The sequence below is a fragment of the Triticum aestivum genome, chromosome 6B, assembly GCF_018294505.1.
Source record: "Triticum aestivum cultivar Chinese Spring chromosome 6B, IWGSC CS RefSeq v2.1, whole genome shotgun sequence".
Classification (NCBI taxonomy): Eukaryota; Viridiplantae; Streptophyta; class Magnoliopsida; order Poales; family Poaceae; genus Triticum; species Triticum aestivum.
In genome coordinates this window covers 385,052,098-385,072,973 of record NC_057810.1, presented here as the reverse complement: position 1 = coordinate 385,072,973, position 20,876 = coordinate 385,052,098, and positions in this window count along the sequence as shown.

Here is a 20,876-nt window from a genome sequence, read left to right as displayed (position 1 = left end):
CCCATATCCCCTGTTGTTTTACCTCTTGGAACAGTTGCTAGAGCTCAGATACGCCAATTAAATTATCAGGTACTTTCGTTTCTTGGTAATGTTTCTAGTGTTCATCAGAATATGATGCTGCCTAACTTAGATACATTTGTGTTGCTTGCAATTGAAGGGCCTAGCATGGACAAGAAGGATGAACATTGGAGCATGGTCAAGCACGAAGATGAAGGTGCGTGCAAAGAGAACAAGAACGGAGGTTCAAGTGGAGATTTCCGGACTTTGAAGCCACCATGATGACATACAAGAAGATGGACGAAATATACAAGATGACCTTTCATAAATTTCGTCCATAGCTTATTATTGGTGTTGTGCCACCTTATTTTGGGCCAGACCCATGTAATCTATTTTTAGAGTCCATATTGTAGGGGAAACGACTTAGGAGGTGTTTTAGTCCCACCTTGCCAATGGTGGACAAAATCCCCTCTCTTTTCCCTATATATATATAGCCCTTAAGGCTTCGTTTAGACTTGGGTTTTATTTAGTTAAAAGTTAGCCATCGCTGCAACTTCGTGTACTTCGTTTGTGTCCAACGACCAGACCAAGACCGCTTATGAAACCCCACTTTTATCAATACTTCATCCATACTCGCAATATTCAGATTGCTTAATCATATTCTTGCTTGTTCTTCGATTGCTTGCAGGAATAGACCTTCGTGGTCAGGTCGATCATGCTCCAGCGTGGTCAATAACCTCTTGGAGTTGGTTTAGCGATTGCTAAGGCGCAATGTCGTGCACGTGTGTAGTCGGATCGTCAAAGTCGTCTCCACCAAATCGATAGTTATCATCTCATCGAAAGATCGGGGCACCCTCGCCTCTATCAAGCGTCAAGAACTTTCCCAGGAAAAAAAGTTGAGTAATATTCAAGGATTGTTTTCACACACACAAAAAGGTTCGGTGGATGTCCTTCGAGCACGACACGGTGACGCACCATTTGATCGACCGCGCGGCCGCGGTTCACGCGCTTGCACAGGATTCCGTATCGTGGCTGTGGTACTAACTTCAAAAAAAATAAAAATAAAAGCGCTGCCTAAGTCTAATGTTTAAGTGTACTAGTACGGGTTTCTTTTAAGTTTGACCAACCTCATCTAAAACTAAAGTAAGCACCCATACGCGCACTCATCAATATGCCGCCGCCGCTGTTGCGCATGTCAGCGCCCGCCTGCTCCGGCCAACAATTTCTCGCCCATCACTGCCGTGTCGCCGCCATCCCTATGCCATGAAGTCGAAGGCTTGCCCGCTCACGTCGTCTGCAGTCCCTCCTCGCCATGCCGCCGTGCTGCCAAGCACGCGAGCAGCTGGTGGAGCCGCGTCTATGCACGCAGCGTACAAAGGGGAGGACGAGCGCGTGCTCCAGCACGCCGTTGAGGAGGAACTAGCATGTCATTGTCGTCTCCGCCCGCGCGGAGGAGGCGTGCATGGTGGCTGTCGCGCGGAAGCCGGTCGCGCAAGCGTCGAGCCCGCAAACCGGGTGCGGACGCGGAATCTACCTTCGAGACCTTGAATGCCACGTGGATCCTGCAATCTGAAGGAGCAATTTGGGTCAATAGACTCATGTGAGCCGTTTGATGCAACATGGATGGCTAGAAGGGCTTCTTCCACCTCTTCTGCAGTCTTCTTCCTTCGCTCCGTCGAACTTCTTTCACAAATCGACTGACCCAAATTATACTACTAGTACGAACGTATTAAGTACAGTAGGAACACGAAGGTACGAGCAGTAGTATCACTGTAAGAAGAACAGTAGTAAGACATAGTACTAGTACTACTCTACGTACTAAAGAGTTCAAATAACAAGAAAGAACATAAACATAGTTCTGCTGGGGCCTCAGCACAACACACTCTTGAAAATAAACTAAGCAACTAGTCAGCTTGACACTGCAGTAGAACCAGCATGAGCGACCGCACTGCCACCTACTCGGAGTCCAAGTCCACGTCCTCGACTTCGTCCTCGTCCCTCTTCCTCTTCATCTTCGCCGACGCTTCTTTGCTTGAACCGGACACTGGGCTCTGCTTCTTCATCCAACCCATGTAGATATTTAAACAAAGGTAGGCATCCATGGCTGTGTACAGGATGTGATCTTCATCTAATGTCTTCGACTCCCATGCATGATGAATCAGCATTGAAGGTTGAGAGGAGGACACCAGGCTTGCCTTCTGGAGATCGAAGGGCTGGCCTACAACGAGACCTATCCGACGCAGGACTTCTTTGTCGTTCTTAAAGCCTACAGTAATGAATTTCACTCTTTTGTCCTTGAGGAAGTTCTTAAAATCCTGGCACTCAACGTCGGCATGGCATATGTGGTAAACCAAGCAAACATTATGTACGCAAACCTGGATCACGACGGGCTTCGTCCTTTAGATCCTTCTCTCGTCCCAGGATTGTGGTGTACTCAACATCTAGCCCAGCGACCCACTCATCCGTTGAACTGTTGAACATGCATAGGAAGCGAGCAAGCCATGCTTTCACTGTCGCGGATCCACGTGTGTAGATGACGATGAACTGATCACCGATGATGGCTCTAACCTGGTACTCAGTGGCAACCATGGAGATTTGGGAGGCCATGGATTTTGGAGGAGGGTTAGGAAAAGTTGAACTGTTGTACCCCGCAAAAACTGGGAGCGAACTAATGTGAAAGGACGGGACGACTGGGAGCGAACTGTTGTGAGGTAGAAGACGGGGACGAGTAGGGTGTGCGAACGACGTGGGGTTGCTGGCTTGCCCGGTGGATAAATGGCTGCAAGCCCCCAAAGAGTTCTCGAGAACTATGCGGGACCCACTAGATGTCATGTCTACTAGACCCATATCGTAGGCCTGACGGTATAGCTTCTTCCTGTTCGCATGCCATGCCGGCGCGTGGATGTAACTTCACTTAATTCCGTCAACCGTCGCGCCTCCCACGACCATCGCCTCCCTCGCACGGTCGCGCCCTTTGAGACTTCGACCGTCTATAAATGAGCAATTTTTTTGCCTACTCCGCATGCATGATACTCCCTCTGGTCCTTTTTACTCCCGTCAACCGTTTGCAAAGTGTTTGACCAAATATATACTTTTTTTGAACACCACCTTATATTAATTAACCAGCTACACCAGTACACTCATTCGATACAATATTCACCACACAGGGCGGTATGTTATTTACAAGAATACCATCTAATCTATTGTCAAAGCTATACTTAGCAATTAAGTGTGCCACCTTATTGGCCGAACGGCTAATCTTTGACAATTGAAGATTGTTGATCAACTTCGAGATGCTCAACGCTTTCATATTCAGGTCATGCATAGCAGACCTGTCATAGTCCCCCGATGCAAGAGACGCTACCACAAAAGCGCAATCAGTCTCTAAAATTACAGGATTATGAAGAGAAATACCTATGTAGAGACCGACAATGCAAGCCCTAAGCTCCGCTTCCTCCATGCTTTGACAGGCATCAATGAAATCCCACGACCAAATTTATACTAAAAATATCAATATCTACAATACTGATTATAATGAGTATAAGAACTACATTTTATAATGAGTGTAAAAATATTGATTTGACATTGTGAATGTTGATACTCCCTCCATCTTTGTGAGTAAGTCATCTTAGGTTGTGCACCATGACCAAGGAGGAGGGGAAAATGAGAGACATTAATGTTTATTTGCTAATTAAATAGTATTGCATGCAATGAACTAACCACTGCATGTCATGTTTGATAGTCTCAGGTCATTAAAAGCATGCACACCGCCTACCTGTTTTGGGATTATTTGGTTCTCGTAAGATGACTTACACACCTAGCTATTAGAGTACCACTACCTCCCTTCTAGTTTAAAGGGCTCGACTCAAAATTTTCACCTACTCTTAGCAAGATAGTAGAGGCAGTGGAATAGTTTTTGAAGTCTGCAAAAGTACTCAACTAATGTTGTCGTTCCTTCACAAAAAAATATGTTTACCAATGCATGCATGAACACTAGTTAGTCTAACCCCCCTCTCTTCTTTAATTCTTTGCCACATCAGCATGTTTGCTACTCCCGTGTGCATGATACCAGCTAAGATACCACCATGATGGCCAGCCTTAATCATCACATGCAATAATTTAGTGCACCTTGAAACATGAACATGTGTGGGGCGTGTATGTTTTTAATGACTTGAGACTATACCTAGCCCGGCATGCAAGATGACTTATTATGCACCGTTCCCCATACCTGTAGGAAGCCCGTTCGTCTCCAAATCTTTTCCTCTCCATGTGTGGAAACAATATGCCTGCCAAACTCTCCTTCTCCCTCCGGCGGTCCCACCACTCCACCCTATGTGAAAAAATCTGCATGCATGACTCTCCTCCCCCCATGCTCGTCCAATCCGTTGTGACCAGCAATATTTCCACCCCTTCGTTCCCCTGTAATTTACTCCAACAAATATGCCCACATAGCTTTTACTTAACTTTAGGTGCATTGGGTCACTGACATACGGGCCCAATAGTGTACTGCCCCACATGTCAGTGATGCAACTGGACCTGCAGTTAAGTCAGTGCAACTCAGTCCATATCTTACGTAGGTGTGCCATTGCTCGCTATAAATACCGCGCCTCCCACGACATCACTATCTCCTCCCCCTCACGTTCACGTTCATCGCTATCTCCTCCCCCTCCCTCTCAGGTCGACCACCATGGCATCTCCCCTCCCAAGCCCTAGGAGCCCTTCGCTACACCGCGCGGACGGTCACGCGTCGCTGTTCCGTTCCTCGCCGCCACTAGTCGAGGAGGACGCGTCGCCCTTCCGCTCCTCGCCGCTACGCAACGTGTCGCCGTTCCGTTCCTCGCCGCCACTAGTCGAGGAGGACGCGTCGGTGTTCCGCTCCTCGCCGCCACTAGTCGAGGAGGACGCGTCGGTGTTCCGCCCCTCACCGCAACGCGTCGAGGTGGACGCGTCGGCGTTCCCAATCCCGCCAGCACGCACGTCGAAGGACGCGTCGGCTCCCCGCTATGAGGAGAACGCCGCGCCGCCCGTCGAGCCCCCCAGCCTTGAGGAGCTTTGGAAAGAAATGGATGTTGCCTTGTGGGAGGCTTTGCCTCCAGCAGAGCGCGCCAAAATAGAGGCGGAGAAGAAGGCCGAGGAAGAGAAGCGCACCGCGCAACAAGCTTTCTGGGAGATCTATGTCGCGTCCGAGAGAGTCAAGCAATTGGTTCTTTGGCAGAAGGATCGTGCGAGGGCCGTGAGGGTGGCAGAGGACGCCCGTGCCGACGACCTGAGTGCAGTCGGGCCCAAGCGCCTCATCTACGCTTGGCGGTACATGGACCGGGTGCACGCTTCCAGCCAGGAGGAGTACCTGTTGGCGCCAGATCACCACACCGGTGAGATCTCGCTCGCCCGCTGGCAAGCCGCCAATCAGCACCTCGCGAGTTGCGAGGCTGAGGAAGAGGTGTTGTGTCGGCGCGCTGGGAAACGGCCGGGCACCAAGGCACTCGTGGCGCGCCGCAAGCGCTCCTACGAGCGTTGTGGCTTTTAGGAGGAGTATATTTTTTGTTTTGTAAGGTGATCTCATTAGTTTTGGGATGCAAATGATAAATGCTGAACGTTCAGGAATTTTTAGCATCCTTAATTAAGTATGTAAAAGGGAAAGTTTGGAAACGTTGTGTATTATTACGCATTTTGCAAATACCTGCATATAGCACAAACTTTACTATATACTATCGGACTACACGTCTCTCTTGATATATGCTTGCAGACTGTGCTACTCCCTCCGTCCAGGTCAATAAGTCATCTTTGGTTGTGCACGGTGACCCAGAAGGAGGGAAGACTTGTACACCTAGACGGAGGGAGTACTACTATTACTTATGTACGTGCAAATGCACGTTTTAACATTACGATGCGGTTTTTGTAAAAGTAGAAAAACAACACTAGTCAAGCTTGTGAAACGATTCAATGCAAAACAAATGCAAAAATGCTCGTTTGTTTGTTTACTTTTAGCTTCCTTCTCTGTGGTTATTTCTCTGTGCACCGTGACCAAGGAGGAGGAGAAAACGAGAAACGTTAATGTTTATTTGCTAATTAATAGTATTGCATGCAATGAACTAACCACTGCATGTCGTGTTTGATATCTCAAGTCATTAAAAGCATGCACACTCTTTATCTCTTATTGGTTGATATGTCAAGAAACAAGAAACGAGGTAGAAGTTAATGCAATGCGCCTAAGTGTTTTGGGATTATTTGGTTTTCGTAAGATGACTTACACACCTAGATGCACCGCGCCTAAGTGTTTTGAGTAACATTTTATTAGTTAAATCTTTGGTCAAGATTTAGCACAAATTACAATGGTGAGGAATAAACCAGGACGGAGTAGTAGTTTAGAAGCCCAAATAAATGAGTGAGGCGCCTTATTGTTACTCTCCACTGTGACTAGTCTTGTGGGAAAAGCTGGGGAATCCGCCAAAAGATTTGGCCCTATGAGTAGTAGCTAGGGATCGAGTGTGGGAGATGAACCGGAGAAAGTAAATGTAGAGAGATGAAATGCAAAAAAGACGGTGGGATGTGATGGTTGCTTGTCCATTTATTTTACCAGGCCATTTATTACTAGGAGTGGTTGGGTTTTGTGATATGACGGCTTTACTGCAGCGCCACGAGCGGGGTGAGAGGTGAGACTCCCGTGCAGCGCTGCCCTCTACACTTGTACTACATCGGTCGTGGTTTATTAGTCCCCCATTGAATTTGACTGACGATTTAACTGACAAAATGTTAGTGCATGTCAACAAAAACTATATCATTGGATTCGTATTTGAACATAGTTTTGAATGATATAATTTTAGGTGACATGCATCAGTATTTATCATACTATATAAAATGTTAGTTCAATTTTTGGTCGTACTAATCTATAGTAGTAAGGTGCTCGTGTGTTGCACCGAAGAGTGAAATGCATTAATCGGGGAGTTTTTTATTTTGACAAAGGATGTGGGGGTCATCTCATGTGTAATGGGTATCGATAGGTTTCTTCGGATATTATCTCATCTCTAGAGCTCACAGACATCCGGGTGAAATAGATAAAAAGGTATCTTTTGCAAACAAAAGCGTTCAACTGTTCAACCTGCATCCAAAACTTGTGAAGAAATAACACTTATTGTGCTTTGCAAGAAATGATCTTTAAGAATTAGTTTTTGAGTATCGATTGTTATACATGTTGGCTACAGATGACATGACACTTTCTTATAGACAACAGTTGGCTATACTATTAAGTAATATTAACCATGCCCTTATACACCTAGACGGAGGGATGAAATCAGGATGACTTGCAAGGGGGCAGAGGAGATGTAAGAAATGGTTCATCGTAAGTCTTTCACCAATACTGTAGTAAAAATTCATACATGGAAGATTCTAGACTAAACCATAAACGGATACACTTTTATTCATGCGCGATACTCCAATAGAGCAAGATCATGCATGGAAGTCTCCACATGCTTAGACAGTAGATTACATTGAGCGAAGACTAATGATCAACATTTAACTAGATAATGCGTATTTTTTTAGAAGGACAGGGAGGCTCCTCCCCGGTTCCATTATCAAATGAAACCCAAAGTGTCTTACATCAGCTCACTGAGAGGAGCAGTTCAAAGGAAGGACTGCGGCGAAAGCCACTCAAGTTTAACGACAAGCTTACAGAATCAAAAGCGGCAAAGACACGGGCCATAAGCACCCACACACACTACATGTTTTGTAAGTGCACTTGATAATGCGTATGTCTAGGTGAACCTCCTTGGAGTCCCCGTGCACCGAGTCGACGGGTAAAGGATGGAACGGATGCCATGGGTTTTCCAAGTCCACATTGGCGAGATAGTCCTAGCTCCTCAGAGTCCAAGTTTGTCCGATGAGGCCGGTTTCGCCGCACACGGCCGGAGGGGTAGTAACATTGACCACACACCCGTACATCTGCCTCGTGTCAGTGACAGTGTCAGCGGCAACGCCCCTGACGCACATTACAGAGACGGGGCGGTGGCCTGCGCAGGCCTCGCCGGTGCCCACGATCAAGAGGAAGACGCTGCCATCCTCCTCCCAGACTAGCAGGCTGCGGTGATCTTCCAGCGACTCCGGCATGGTGAACCGGTAGCACGTGTCATACTTGATGTTCTCCGCCAAGGGCCAGCAGTGACCGCTAGACGCATCCGTGAGGTGATGCACCATGTCCGCCGGCGAGCCACAAAACGGCATCGGGCACTCATAGTAGTGGACGAAGGGCTCCTTGGAGGCGTCGACCAGGCCGTCCATGAAACGGGAGTGGCTGTAGGGGACGTTGCGCCAGTTGAATATGTGAGCAAGTTACTACGAGATTAAACCCGAATAAGCACAAAATAAATCATGACGGCTATAACAGAGATGAAACTAATCATGTGGACTAGCATAGTACTAGGATACAGAGTAGAAACATGAATTCTACCATGATTTCGAACAGGAAGGACAGAAACACATACGGTGCAACGGGAGCAGCACCGTTGGCGTTGAGGTTGTCGCCCATGTCGTTGATGAAGAGGTTGCCGAGGTCGGGGAAGAAGTCGTCGTCGGTGAAGTCGTGGCTGCCAGCAGTCGCGAGAGTGCGCTCCCCAGATTTCAACAGCGCCCGCCGAATGGAGCGCAAGAGGGAGTGGTTGTAGGGGATGTTGCGGCCACTGAATAGAGGGCAGGAGTAGCACACGAAGCAGTAGATGGTGTCCTTACTAGTACTCCCTAGTCTCTATCTATCTATATCTATATATATCTACTCTTATAGAAAACCGAGTTGGTGATGATGGTTTGCCTGCCGTCTTGTAATATAGACAGTCCGATCTATATCTGACGGATATAAAGCCAACTATGACAATTTTACAAAAGATACCCGCACCTCTCTCCACATTTATAGATAAGGCCTTACCTCATGCTCCTCCCTATGTCTCTATCACTACAAGTACTTTTTTATAACAAATTGAATAGTGTTGCGCCGTCTGCTGCACGCCCGACTGAACATGCCTCCTCGCCTCCATCATCACCAACTGAGTCTTTTATAGGAGTAGGAGTAGAGAAAAAACCGAGTTGGTGATGATGGTGTGTCGTGCAATGCACGGGCATCTTGCTATTTTTTTTGCATATAAGTCCAAACACCACGTAGACAAGGTCTTTGAGCACGGTTCGTAGTCGTTCCACGATCGGGCATCGAAGTTTGTAACTATTTTAGATTAGAATATACTACTCCTCCGGTGCTAGTAGTAGAGCAGAGTCCTACTCTACTACTCTACTCTAGAAAGCTAGGGCATAGTAGTGTAGTAGGTACTGTAGGGAGTACTAGTACTGTGATCACTCAAGCAAGTTGTCTGGCATCGATATGACCCTACGCTGCTGGTATGTGTCTCGTAAGTCAAGCGGCGTGTTGTAGTCATCATCACCTGTCCACTTCCAGCAGCACATATTCACTTCTCCATCTTTGTCCGCACATAATCTCGTCCAAGCTTCCATCCCCGCTATGGCGCCTCCCCCCCCCCTTGTCCGAAACCCAAGCACTAACAATGGCAGAACCGAGCAGCATCCGCCGAAAGAGTGGCTGGAATTCGCTCCCCACAGAGGTAATCAAGCTCATTGTTTCGCGTGTGGACAATCTCAGTACCATGCCGCTCACCGCGTGGCCGTCGGGGCTATACCGTTTACTCAAAGCCCTCAGGCCGGAGCTTTTTAAGCCAGATCCTTGTTTGCTGATGCCGCCTCATCTTCAGAAACAGCGTGTCACGCAGCATAACAATCATAGGGTGGCGAGCATCAACCCCCTTCACTACGATCCGATCCCCGTCAGCCTCAGCTACATTAACGGTATGTACTGGGTCGGCATGAACACGTCTTGGATGGTGCTCGTCGACGGTCGCGGCAGCTGGATGCTCGTGGAGGTCTACACCCGGCGATTGATCCCCCTTCCTTCGATTAACAGTGCACTGCTTTGGCACCGCGGCCAAGCATACTCGAAATTTTACAGTAGCCAACATGATACCAAGTTTGATTTGCTCAAGGTTGTAATCTGCCAAGTGCCCACAAGATCTGGGAATTATAAAGATTTCAGGCTAATTGTGTTCTTCAACCGCGGTCTCGCCTATCTGACAGGTCACTGCGGTAAGTGGATAAATCTGCACGTCCATCGCAGGATCATACATCCTCCATGGTTCTCTGATGCCATTGAACACAAGGGCTTTATTTACGCTGTCGACTCCTTCTATGGCTGGACGTATTGCTGGCCTACTCCAGTCATCGCTACGAACGGCTGTTACAGCAGTTTGTTACTTTCCTATGATATCATGATGGCTTGCTTATATTACTGTCAACATTTACTGAAAAAATATTCATGCTCATAACATGTTGTTCTTAAGATTGACTAAATCAAGAGCCCTTTTTTATTTGACTCCAACTTGATATGATGTTGTAGGCCGCCTGGTGTCCCTACCCTTCCTAATCCCAGAACCTTTCAAAGAAAAGCGGCATGGCAGTTGCAGGTGGTTCCTGGCTCGATCAGACGACGGCGAAAGATTGATGATCGTTCGCACGTACCGGACGTGTTGTTTCGCGGAATACAATCACAGTCACTGCAAGGTCTTTGAGTAGGATCCCAGCTTCTCTGGGCCTTCAGGAATTTTTGACTGGAGGCTGGTAAGTAGCCTTGGTACACGCTCTCTGTTTGTCGGACTGAATTATCCGATTAACTAGGAGATAACCGACGGCAAGGATCATGATGGCAGCGCAGTTTCGTTCATCAGGCAAAACTGTGTGTACACAGCGTACCATGCGTCTCTGCATGCACCATACCCTGATATGTACCGCCACGCTCTGCAGCCCAAAGTAGGAGAGAGGGTCACAAGTATCAGACTTCGACCTGCTAGCTGGAGTTTCCCCCGTCAGGCATCCATCTGGTTCAAGCCGTCAGCCAATCTCCACAGCTTAATAAATAGTAATGTCTAATTGAGCCAGTTAGGTAGATGCGTACACTTGGTGTAGTAGGATCTTTATTTAGTTTCATGCATACACTTGTTCTTTTTTGGTAGCCCTTTTGTAATGATGGCTGATGTTTGGTTTGGAAGAGAGAGCTGCGTCTTCACTCTTCTGGCCTGCTTACTGCTTCTGTTGCACCCCCAGCCCTGGTTGTTGCTGCTGCTGTTTTCAATGTACAATCAGTAGTATATTTCGTCTGTTGGTTGAATATAAATGTGTTGTTAGAACGACAAACGCAATGTTTTGGAAGTCGTTGCATGGTTCGATCCTTTAGTGCCCCGTACCATACGTAGCTCATACTATTTTTCACTCGGAACACATTTTCCACTTGTTGATAACATGCAGCCCACTGATGAAGGCCCAATAGAGAAGCCCATAATTAACTGGAAGGGACGCTCTCACATGAATCCGGCCGAGGTACATGCTCATGGTCCCCTAAACATAAATAAGTAAATAAATAAATAAAGCTAAATGCTCATGCACCAGTTCTTTGGGAAAATAGGTAGCCCAGTATTTCTTTTTGAAGAATACCCAAGCAAGGCCTATTTGTTTTCTCCGAATTACTGGACTGCAAATCTTTCAAGACGAGCAAATGGGATATTAGTTTTCATTGGATTTAACATGACATAGTACTAAGTTATTTTTAAATTTGTTTTAGTATGGATATTAATTTTTGGATTAAGAATATTTCGTTCCCCAGCAAAAATTTCCCACATATTTAGTTAATTTTTTTACCCTGATACTGACCAGAAAATGGCCGGCAATTCTAAAAATGAAAAACGGGCTGCAATAAATTCCATATGAATTAGAAAATGAGTAAAAATTATAAAAATAATACCAAATGGGTTGTATACGCCACAGATTTCCAGGCTGACTTGTTTACGCAAGGCTTTGTCAGTGAACACACGATTCTAGCCGCCGTGCTTCTTCAATCTTTGATCTTCCTGCTCCAGCCGCCTAAACTAGCACCGGCAGGACTGCCTGCTCCCTCCTCTTGTGGCCCGCTGTGATGCCGCGCAGGCTTCCCCGGCCCACCCTACTCCCTCCGCTGGCCTGGCCGCACACAATCAACTGCCTCCTTATTACGCGAAAAAATGATTCCTCCCACTGACATCTGGGGCGCACCGGTTGGGAGGCTGACCTGTGGGCCTACTACGTTGACGCGTACACAGGGCTTGTTAACTTAGTCAACAAACGATTCTAGCAGCAGTAACCGTTGGATTTGAATCAAACGGTCCTGCTGCTTCTTCAATCGTTGCTCTTCTTGCACCGGCCGCCCAAACCAGCACTGGGGAGACCGCCTGCTCCTGCCTCCAGTGGCCGGCTATGCTGCCGTCGAGGCCTCATCGCCCCCTACTACTCCCACCGCTAGCCAGGCCCTGCGGCAACGGCAGCCTCACACCTCAGCCGAACCAGTGAACCCTCATACTCCTCTCCGCGTGGGCATCCACTGCCGCGTCTTCCCCGGCTCCGTGTTGTCCCCTTCCTAGGCCTTGCTGTCGTCCACCGCCTTGGTGCTCTCGGCGCGACGTGGTCAATGTGATCAACGACATTCCATCGGGAGAGTACTGTACGTGTAGAGGCTGACAGCTGGGTCCACAGCCACAGCCCAGTTTTTTTGTGATTTGCCAAGTAAGTCGCTTTGTCAGGCCTATTGGGCTGCAAATCTTTCAAGACGAGGAGAGCTTTCATTCGGCTGGCCGAGAAAATGGCCCATCGGTAATGAGAAATGGGCTGTACATTTTTAAAACACATCAAACCGGCAATTAGTTTCAAATATCTTTTTTTTATTTCAAGATTTTAAACACTAATTTTTATGCATGGAGAATTTGTTGGATTTTATATTTATATACATTTATTTTCAAAATCAATTTGAATGTGAATCAAAATTTCGGGATTAAAAACAGTTCGGACCACACCGAAATATGCAAAATTTCGTATAAGTTTTTAACCATGGCCACAATATGGGCTGTAATGCTAACAAAAAGAATATGGGCTCCAAAAAAACCCTTAAGAATTAGCAAATGGGCTGTAAATTATTAAAAATAATGGCAGATGGGCTGTATGCTGTTTTCCACAGATTTGAGGCTTTCCTAAAAAAAGGTTGACGCACAAACAGTGACTGTTGGATGGCCATCCAACGGCCGTCGTGCTTCTTCGATCTCTGCTCTTCCTGCTGCAGCCGCTCAAACAAGCGCCGGCGGGACTGCCTGCTCCCTCCTCCCCGCGGCCGGCTCTGACAGCTCGGACCCACCAGCTATATCTTTGTACACAAGGAAGTGCCTCCTTTTTACGCACAAAAAAATGAATACTCCCCCTGTTAGCTGGGACCCAGTATAGTGGCAGGATGACTTGTGGGCCTACTAAGTTGACAGGGACGGAGGGCTTTGTCAACTTAGTCAATATGCATGATTCTAGCTCCAGTGACCGTATGATGTCCATCCAACGGTCGTAGTGCTTCTTCAACCTCTGGTCTTCTTGCTCCAGCCGCCCAAACCAGCGCCGGTCATGCCTCATGCTCCTGCCTCCCGTGGCCGGCTACGTTGCGGTGGAGGCCTCACCGCCCCCTACTACTCCCACCGCTGGCCAGGCCATCCCTCTACTCACCCACACCCCCTGTTATTCTGCAGCGACGGTAGCCTAACCCTAGCGAACCAGTGAACCCTCGTACTCCTCTATGTGTGGGCATCCACTGACGCGTCTTCCCTGGCTCCGCGTTGTCCCCTTCCTAGGCCTCACTGTCGTCCACCGCCGTGGTGCTCTCGGCACGGCGTGGTCAACATGGTCAAGGAACGGCTTCCATCGGACGTGGACTGTACGTGGAGAGGCTGATAGCTAGGTCCACGGCCGCAGCAAGGAAGTGCCTCCTTATTACACGCAAAATAATTATTCCTCCACCTGACAGCGGGGACCCACCGGACGGGCCACCATATTTCGCGAAAAAAACGTTTCCCCCCTGACTACTGGGACCCACCAGCTACACCTTCGCACGCAAGGAAGTGCGTCCGGGCAAAAAAAAAACGATTCGCCCCCTGATTGCTGGGACCCACCAGCTGCATCTTCGCATGCCAGGAAGTGCGTCCGGGCAAAAAAAATGATTCGCCCCCCTGACTGCTGGGACCCACCAGCTACAACTTCGCACGCAAGGAAGTGCGTCCAGGCAAAAAAAACGATTCGCCCCCTGACTGCTGGGACCCACCAGCTACATCTTCGCACGCAAGGAAGTGCGTCCGGGCAAAAAAAAAACAATTCGCCCCCCTGACTGCTGGGACCCACTAGCTACATCTTCGCAGGCAAGGAAGTGCCTGACAGTCGGGACCCACCTGGTTGAAGTGTACGTAGCATTGTCATTCTGGTCGCGAACGTGTATGTACATATATACTGGTCGATGTAGAGGCGCGCACGTGTCGTAGTAGAGGCGCGCGCGTAGCATGTACACGTACGTACAGCAGCGAGGGTGCAAGAAAGAAAATACGGCCACGTACGTACATACGGGTAGGGTCTCGAACGCCTACTCGCGCATACGTACATGGCTGGGTCGGAACAGAGAAACAACGTCGTCGTCGTGTTCATGGGGAGGCAACGGAATGCGTCGTGTTCATGGGGAGGCAACGGAATGCGTCGTGTTCATCGGGAGGCAACGGAACGCGTGGGAGCCAACCGGCTGGGTCGGAACGGAATGCATGGTTGTGTTCATCGGGAGGGCTTGGACGGAATAGGCGATGGAAACGAGGCCTAGTGTACCGCACAACAGAGGAAACGGACCTCCTACGTTCGGAACGGGGTCCTATTGATTGGGAGGGGTGTGGCATACCGCAAAACGGAGGAAACGGACCTCCTACGGTAGAAACAGGGGGGTCCTGTTGATCGGGAGGGGTGTGGCGTACCGCAAAACGGAGGAAACGGACCTCCTACGGTCGAAACTGGGGTCATGTTGATCGGGAGGGGTGTGGCGTACCGCAAAACGGACGAAACGTACTTGTGTTCGAGCGCCACGGTCGAAACGGGGGTCCTGTTCATCGGGAGGGGTGTGGCGTACCGCAAAACGGGACTCCACGGGATACTGTTCATCTCCACCGTCGACCTCCTCCAGCCTCCACGGGCTACCGTCGACCTCCTCCAACCTCCACGGGCTCCTGTTCATCCAGCCTCCACCGTGCGCTACTCCACCGGCTACTGTTCAACCACCCCTCCACCGTCTACTGTCATCCAGCCCTCCACTGTCTACTGTTCATCCAGCCCTCCACACCACGGGGTCCTGTTCAACCACCCCTCCACGGCCACCCCTCCACCGTCTACTGTTCATCCAGCCCTCCACACGACGGGTTCCTGTTCATCCAGAGGCAACGCCACCGCTCACTGTTCATCCACCCCCCCCCCCCGCCCGCAGCACTCACTGTTCATCCCAGTGGCAGCATCGATCGGCTTCAGTTAGCAGCAGTAGCGGAGGAATCGCTCCATCGGGTTCAGTTAACAGTCATCGATCGATCGCTCGGTTCAGTAACGTGTAGCCTGCAGTGCAATCGCTCGGGTTCAGTTAGAGCCCAACGCCTCGCTCGGGTTCAGTTAGAGCCAATGCCTCGCACACACGCGTGTACGTGTACGAGAGAAACGCGCATCGCTCCGCCCCCGACCTCCCACCATAACCGGCAACTCCCCGAAATTTTCCTCCCCCTTGCTTCTACCACGGTTTTTTCCGTCATGGACGGCCCAAAGAATGTCATGCAGCTGCGTCTCCGGCCCGCCCAGGACGAAAAGCCCATTTTCTGTCATGATGTTTTGTCATAGAAGTAGGAGCCCACCACATCTATGATGATACCGGGTTTTGTCACAATTATCATCATAGAAGTGTCATATGTATGACAGAAAAAAAATCGTTCGGCCCAAAATGTCACGGATGTGTCTTTTTTTGTAGTGCCTCATCCTGCCTTGACACGCGTCCAGGCTGACGAGGCATGTAGCGCCAGGCTGGCTGGCTGGCCGCTGTGCTGGCGCAGTTACAGGGCCTTCACGAAGGTCTGCATGCCACCATGCGGGTGCTTGCTTGCTTGGTAGGCTGGTCGCTGCGCTGGAATGGCTGTGAGGTGGCGAAACCTTGTTGGGTGCGGGCCTAGCTGTGGCTCCGCTATTTTCCCCGGCAAGGGTCTTGTCGGGGCCTTGCAGTCGTCCCTGGCAAGGGCCTTGCCGGGGGTCTTTGATCTCTGGTCTCCACGTACACCTCAGGCCACCAGTCTTCACAAAGATCTGCATGCTACTACGCACGCGCCCCCGAGTCATGGCCTTGATGTTTTCGATGGTGCCAGAGCTCTCAGCTTCAAGGGTGGTGTCCATGCTGGTGCTTCGCAAGCCGTCCCGGCAAGGCTCTCGCCGGGGCTATGTAGGCCACCCCAGCAAGGGTGTTGCCGTGGGAGGCCTAGCTTGTCTTTCTGCTCTTTATTCATAGGCTTGAATGTTGTCTTGGTAGTCTTGTATTTATTTTTCTATTGTCCTGCCAAGCCTTGCCGCAGGTGTGGCTACAACTGCCCGTGCACAAGTAAGGGGTACGGAAGGGCCCAAACTTATGTACACCGACAGGAGCCCACGGGCCTGGGACACACATAAGCGTGAAGCATTGTTGTGCCAGGCCCAAAACAGTGCGTGGGGATGCGCGGCAGGGATTAACTACTGCAATCTTCTCATCAGTTGTGCTTCCCCATGGTCTGCATTGAGTGCACGAAGTGGGGGTCATGCGTGGAACGGTCGCAGCACGCCTACGACGCCTCACGTCGAGCAGTAAAGAGGTGGCCCACGCCTTTCCCATAAAAAGAGGAAGCCGCAGGGGCGCTGCTCATTTACAAAGTAAACTCAGGTCGTGGCTTGCATGGCGCCTACACCCCACAATCACAGGGTGTTAAAGGGTCGTCCCACTTGTCTTTATGATTCTGACTCGCCCGGCACGTGTCCTTGATGCCTTAGGAAGGGTAGGCGGTGGATGCAGAGGGCATGGGCATTAACACTGTGGCGGCAAATCGGTCGTCGCTGATTGGAACAGCGGGCCGGTCCTGATTCCCCGCACCTCTGGAGGCCGTATTGGTCGAGCGGGGCGGCCGCTCTTGGGTTGGGAGGCCAGGCCCCGGCCCTTCCCTTCTACAAAAATGGAGAGGGACGGTGCCTTTCCACACTCACCTCCTTCCTGCTTGGTAACCTTATTCCGCTCGCCATGGTGAGAGGTTGCGCTGGTGCTCCAATGGCGGCGACGAGGGCTTCTACTCGACTGTGCGTCCCACCTCCTCCGGAGTTCACGGTGGCGGAGCCTGCTGTGAGAGGGAGAGGGAGGGGGTGAGGCCGAGGTCGCCGCAGCGCTCAGGGAAGAGGAGGATGGGGCGGCGCACCAGCTGCGTCACCGCCGGCGGCCCCTCCCCCAATGGAGGGCCATGTTGGAGACCAACCCCGTGAGTTCTTCATCAGGTTGGACAAGCCCGTGTGTAGTCATCTCCGCCTCCCTACCCCGTTTGCTCGGGTAATGGAGCTTGACCCGTTGCACGCCTTGAGGCTGCATATGAGGGGCTGCGGGAACGGCAGCATGTGGGTCGACATCGACTTCCCAGCTCCTCACGTCATGTACTTCCGCCATGGGTGGAAAACCTTTGCCCGCGCCCATAGCTTGTCGGAGGGGCACGTTCTCCAGTTCAAATTAATGGAGAATGGCCTGCTCTCCTTCAAGGTCTTTGGGCGCTCAGGAATCCGCTTAGGGTGCTGTGCGGAGAGCTCCACCGATGACGAAAGCTCCTCCTCGAGCAAAGCGACAACGAGGGCCAGGACAGCGATGACGATGGTAGCGGGCGAGAGGACAACGACTCTGACTTCGGCTGACCATCAGTGGCAGCACTATCATCTGCTGGCTTTGGTGTCGGTGGCCGGTGGGTCGCCTCCTCCATGCTCTCGATCGATGTGTCCCCTCCCGCGTCTCCCTCTGCCTTCACCTGCCGTGCCTAGGAGGAAAGGGGCAAGAACGGGGATTATGGGGCACTTATCTTTTTTTCAACTTGTAGGAACTTGCCAAATCTTAATTTTAAATAATGTAATCTCTCAATTCCATGCTTATGCTCTGTAACATTCGTACTTGTATCAGCATGTCAATGAAAAAGATGAGCCTTGCCGGGAACCCATGCATGTATATGTCCATGCAGAGGTGAAACGCCTCTTTAATGTAAATAAACGAGTTTTCCCAGCAAGCTACCTTGCCAGTGCCCTTTGTGCCTGCCATTGAGCCACATCTGTCGGGTTACAGTGCCAATCTCTTTTTACCAAAGGCTACTGCGACCGTACTGACTGAAGTAGCGTTCGGTTCAGGGATGGGAGCACCTAAGTCTAAAAAGAGTGCCGAGGTTTTCTAATGCACATGTTATGTGTTACGAACATGAATGGACAAGAGGAGAACTTTATCTGTTTGGTTTGCCGGGGATCGCTGTGTCGGGAAGTCTTCTCAACCTTTTTCTGAAGCCAAGTCCTTGACAGGAACGGCGGAACGGAGCGTCTTCATTGCGGCTGGAAAGATGAGAGGGTAGGAGCATGGAACCTTGGCAGTCCATCAGTATCTGCTGGAATCAAGGGTAGTACAATATCCTGGACAAGCATGCATATATGTAACATGGAAATCAACAGGAAAATGTACATACTGAAAGTTATTCGACTGCGCACAGGGTCTGTGCCTGGCTCTGTTCATAGGGTTGCATGCCTTGCCGGCAAGGCTAGTACAAAAGGGGGTTGCCGGGCTCCCGGCAACCGCGCCTTATTGGTAAAACTTCTGAAGATGTTCGATATTCCAGGAATTGCTCACCGGAATACCATCTTCGGTCTCCAGGCGGACTGTGTCGGGCCTAGTGACTCGTATTACCCGATAAGGGCCTTCCCACTTCAGCGTCAACTTGTTTGAATTCTTGGAGGATTGAATACGCCAAAGAACAAGGTCGCCTTCCTCAAGGCTTTGGGCATGAACCTTGCGGCTATGGTAGTGGCACAAGGCTTGCTGGTAGCACGCGGCTTGCACGGTAGCCTAAAGAAGATCTTCCTCAAGGAGCGTAGAATCATCTTGGTGCAACTGCTCTTGATCAAGCTCATCATAAGCGGGCACTCGAGGTGACCCGTATATGAGTTTTGTGGGGAGAACTGCTTCTGCCCCGTATACTAGGGAGAAAGGTGTCTGGCCAGTGGCTCGATTTGGTGTCGTTATGATTGACCAAAGAACCGTTGGCAACTGATCAATCCAGCATCTTTCGCACTTGTGTAGCTTGTCGAAAGTTCTTGTTTTGAGGCCTCTCAACACTTCAACATTTGCCCTTTTTGCCTGGCCGTTGCTTCTTGGATGAGAAACAGAAGCAAAACAAACATTGCTGCCGAGGTCTTGGATATACTGCATGAAGGTGCGGCTCGTGAACTGGGTGCTGTTGTCGGTGATGACTCTATTTCGCACACCAAAATGGCATACTAGTCCCTTGAAGAACTTGACGGCTGATTGTTGATGTAGGGTAGAACCCTAGAGGCCGATCTTTCACGTTTGGAGGGGACTCCTACCAAGAACACGAAGAACGCGAGGGGGGGAACGAGGGAAAAACACAAGAGAACACTCAACCAACAAGAACAAAGTCACACATGTGCTAGATCATCGAGTCACAAGATGATACAAGATCCAAATCCAACAAGGGACGATACATAGGGTAACCAGTTCTTCTCCGTGAGGAGGTCTTGAAGATGGTCTTCTCCATGAGGAGGTCTTGAATCCAAGTGCATCTTCTCCGAAGAGGTATCGGTCCCTCGCAGTGGAGTAGATCCGGATGGATGAGCAAAGCTCTATCTCAAATGAGATAAACCAATGCTAACCCTAATATGAAGCTAGGGGACAAGTATATATAGTGCTAAGCCATGAAGGGGTAAGTGGGAGAGGATACATGGAGTGAAAAACCCTTTCACTACACGCGGGCAGGCTGGTAGTACTGTCATGTGGCCGGTAGTTCCGCTGGGAGCTCATGCGGGGCAGTAGTACCAGTCAGGTGGGGGCGGTAGTTTCGCTGGAATCCCAGGACCTGGTTCTGGAAGTGTACGTCGAAGGGGCTGCGGTTGTTCCGGTCGTCGGGGTGGTTGTTTCGGTTTTTTTGGTAGAAACCGGTGCAACCGATGCAGCACCAGCCTTGCTCCATTCAATCACAGGAGGTGGGCCAGTTGTTGGGCGGTAGTAGGCCGGTTGTTCCGCCTGGGCGGTAGTTGGGCAGTTGTTCCAGTCCTTCTGGGCTGGGCAGATCGTCTACATGCTCTTGATGTTCATCTTGCACCATAACTTCTCCTTGGTTGCTTTCTTGGTACCCTAAGCACACAACGCATCTTCGTTTGAGGTAGTAGCCATGTCTCAAGTGGGTCAAAGGGAAGTTCAACAAGGAGAGAGTTAACCTCGGATTGAATAGCACATGCTCGAGCTCTTGTCATGGGTCCACTTGGAGCTTGAGTAGTCGAAGTAGTGTCCATGGGGATGATAGTGGGATGGTCCGCATCATCTCCCCTCCCGTGGGAAAGATCCGACCTCGGATCAAAATCCTCATCACCATGGTACAGGAAGAGATCATTGACGTTGAAGATGTCGCTCATGGAGTACTTGTCGCGTGGGATGTCAATCTTGTAGGCGTTGTTGTTGTAGCGTTCAAGCACCTTGAAGGGTCCATCGGCTCGTGGTAGAAGTTTGGACTTGCGTTCATTGGGGAAGCATTCCTTTCGAAGGTGTAGCCACACAAGATCTCCAATGTTGAATATCATGGGTTGCTTGTTGATGTTGAGCTTGGTCGCGAGTCGTTGTACGTGGCGCTCGATGGTATGCTTTGTATCTTCGTGCATCTTCTTGAGGTAGC